This window comes from Octopus bimaculoides, chromosome 8 (assembly GCF_001194135.2).
Source record: "Octopus bimaculoides isolate UCB-OBI-ISO-001 chromosome 8, ASM119413v2, whole genome shotgun sequence".
NCBI classification, from domain to species: domain Eukaryota; kingdom Metazoa; phylum Mollusca; class Cephalopoda; order Octopoda; family Octopodidae; genus Octopus; species Octopus bimaculoides.
This window is the reverse complement of record NC_068988.1, coordinates 37,499,437-37,502,812: the sequence shown is the minus strand read 5'-3', so window position 1 is coordinate 37,502,812 and position 3,376 is coordinate 37,499,437. Positions and strand designations below refer to the sequence as shown.

Here is a 3,376-nt window from a genome sequence, read left to right as displayed (position 1 = left end):
CCGATAATAGTTCTTAGTAATATTAAATTATGCAGGAAACAATATATATATAATGAATATAATAAAAGTTGACAATATTCTTTTTATCTTATATCTATTTTGTAAACAAATAATACAATATTACATAAGCATTTTATACTAATTTTAATGTGAATGATGAGCCTGCTTCTTCTTTGTCAGTTTATCCAGTCGGGGTTCAATTGAGGACAGTGCTTCGTGCAATGCAGAATGAATATCCATATTCTTTCTGTACTTTGTCTTAATGAAAACTCACGGTTGAGAAGTCAGTCTCGCAGACGTATGTTGAAGGAAATGGAAGAGTTTTCAGAGAAATTTCACTAAGCTCAGGATATTCTGCTTTCACTTTAATCCAAAAACGAACCAAGAGATGTTGTAGTTTCGAAATTCCTCTTCAATCCTGGTGACCCAGCCAGTTCCAACAATTTATCCTCCATAATGACACTTAAGTCATCTTGCAGTGAAACAAACGGATTTCGGATCCATCTATTCCCTTTCCGTGGATCTTCTTCTGCTGGAAATTAAAATTGAAACCGGTCTGCTAGATTCGTCAAGTGTTCTTTGATGACATTTCGTAGAAATGTAATATTAAGTTCTTCGCCAGCATCAGCGATGATTGTCACTAATTGATGAAACATGTCATAACAATCTCTTGACACTCGACTCTTCCATACTTCTGGCTTTCGTTTCTGTCCGTCAATCATGTCTGCCATTGTAAAACACGAAGCCATCGTTCCCTGAATGGAGGTGTTGAGATCATTAAAGATGGCAAAGATATCAGCCAGATAAGCCAGCTTGGCTAACCAATCTACATCTCCGCACAATTGTGACCAATTTGGATTTTTGTCCAGAAGAAACTCGGCAAACTCGTTTCATAGCTCAAACACTATTGACAGACCTTTCCCCCTTGATAACCAACGTACGTCGGCATGCAATAGGAGATATTTATGATTAGCTCCCATGTTATCACATAATGCAGTGAATAGTCTCTAATTTAAAGCATTCGCCTTTACATGTTCACAATTTATACAACCTCGCTCAGCACACTGCTTAGTTCTGTTGACATTTTTTTGTTGTTGCAAGACTTTCTCGGTGAAGGAAGCAGTGCGTCGACTTGCATTCTGGGTCAAGCGCCTTAATCTGGGTAACCACTCCTGAATGCCGTCCTGTCATTGCAGCAGTGCCATCAGAACACACGCTTTCACAAAACTTGAAATCCAACCCACATTTGTTAACAATGTAGTCGCTCACAGTCTCGAACACTTCAGAACTACTTGTTTTTGTTGGTAGTGAGGCAGAGAAAAAAAAAACTCTTCCTTCAAATCACCTTGTTCAAAGTGCACAAACACCATCAGAATTGCCTAATTAGCAAAGTCTGTGCATTCATCAAGCTGCAAAGAAAAGCACTTTGCTAATTTAATCTGTCCTATGAGCTGATCTTCTATTTCGTGAGCCAGATTGTGAATTCGTCGAGCTATTTATTGTGTTATCTGAAAGTGGCACCTGAGCCACTTTCTTTGCCGCCGGCTCGCCTAGCATTTCGATGTAGACATCTTGAATACAGCCTACCACTAGCGTCTCACCGATTGTGTATGGCATTTTAGCCTTAGCAATTCGAATCGCTACTTTATAAGAAGCCTGCAAAGCACAAGTATTTATGTGTGACACTTCAAAGATCTGTTTCTGACGGCCTTTTAAATCAACATGCTTTCTTTCAAAGAATTATTTTGGCTTTGAACTCATTTCTTTATGTTTTGTATTTAATTGTCTCTTGAGATTTGATGGTTTCATTGAGTCCTTAGCCAACACATCTCCAGAAATTAAACTCTGTGTGATTTTTGCATTCCCCCATCATTCATGGCTACAAAAGCGAATTGAAGTACGAGGAGTCATATTACCAAGTGAAGCTAGTTCGAATTCTTTTTGCCGGCAATACCTCGGTTTCATTTACCTCGCCGTCATCTGATCCAAAATCGCGTTCAGCAACCGAATGTCTCGGATTGATAAATATGTCCATAGGACCTCACTTCGCCACCTGTAAATATTTACAATACGCATTTTGAATCCACTCTTCGATTTTACAATAGGATGAATTTATATTGAATTCATTTATTTTGTTCATTGCATACGTTAGACCGTTACTTGAAAGGATCAATGAAATAAATCCATTTTTAAATGTGTATCCTTTAACTAGTTTTGATTACATCGTTATTTCTGTTCCATTTTAACAAAACTGTCCGACGAACGGGAACGTGAAACTCTGAGTAACAGCTTTTGTTATATTTCTGCTGCTTTTAAATAAAGCATATTACTCTACCTCTGGTATTTGAGTACTCTTGTTTCCACCTTGTTTCACATTTATATGCTTACTCCGGTATATATATATATATATATATATATATATATATATATATATATATACACATGCATACACACGACGATTGTCTTTCAGTTTCTGTCTACCAAATCCACTCACAAGGCTTTGTTCATCCCGATACTATAGTAGAAAACACTTGCTCAAGGCATCACGCAGTGGGATTGAACCCAGAACCATGTAGTTGGGAAGTAAACTTCTAACCACATCGCTGCGCCTGCGCGATATCTTTCTGAAATTAGAAAAGTTCGTTGACGATGGCATTAAATTCAGACAATGGCAGACAAGTATTTTCAACTCATATCTTAAATGTGTCACAATAACAGCAACAACAAATAACAGGAATAACAAAGAAGAAAAAGAAAACAAACATTAACATTTGTAGATTAAGAATTTTATTCGATTATTTACTGAAGTACATCGATTGATAACTATATTTTCGGCATAAGTGATATAAATCTAGCAGATCTGGCAAGATTTGAACTAAGAAATATAGGCTAGAAAGTTATCTCATGTGGATGCATGATTACAAATTTTATAGAGAGAAAGAACTTAAATCATTCTCAAGGTTTAAATTTCGATCGGAAATTAAAATTGGCTAAAAATCTCACATTACTGGGGACACTTTTTTCGGATCTTTTCCCTTTGGCCAGCACATTTAAAAAAAAATTTGTAACCAAACACTTGGTGAAAGCAATTACTGCTGTGTATATTTAGTTTGTCACTGTTATTTATGACATATTTCATCTCAGTTACGTTTGTATGAATAAACGAGTGTATCTGAAGCATGTTTACTTCATGGCACCACCACAATCGTTCGTGCATTTCTACTGCTTTTAGTTTTTTTTCCTGTTTTTCAGCTACTATTTTCGGAAAGACATTTTTGCCCCCCCCCCAACCCTAAACTCCTAACCTTAACCCTAAAACCCCAACCCTAACCCCAAGACCCTAACTCTAAAACCCCAACCCTAATCTTAAAATCCT

At 36.8% G+C, this 3,376-nt stretch overlaps 1 long non-coding RNA gene across 1 annotated transcript in view; it reads left to right on the top strand.

The window, feature by feature from the left end:
• Window positions 1-2,334, top strand: part of LOC128248563 (uncharacterized) — a 17,995-nt gene extending 15,661 nt beyond the window's left edge. The window contains exon 2 of the long non-coding RNA XR_008264736.1: window positions 181-2,334. This is a non-coding gene — a long non-coding RNA (uncharacterized LOC128248563). The remainder of the gene's footprint in view (window positions 1-180) is intronic.
• Window positions 2,335-3,376: the final 1,042 nt, after the last annotated feature.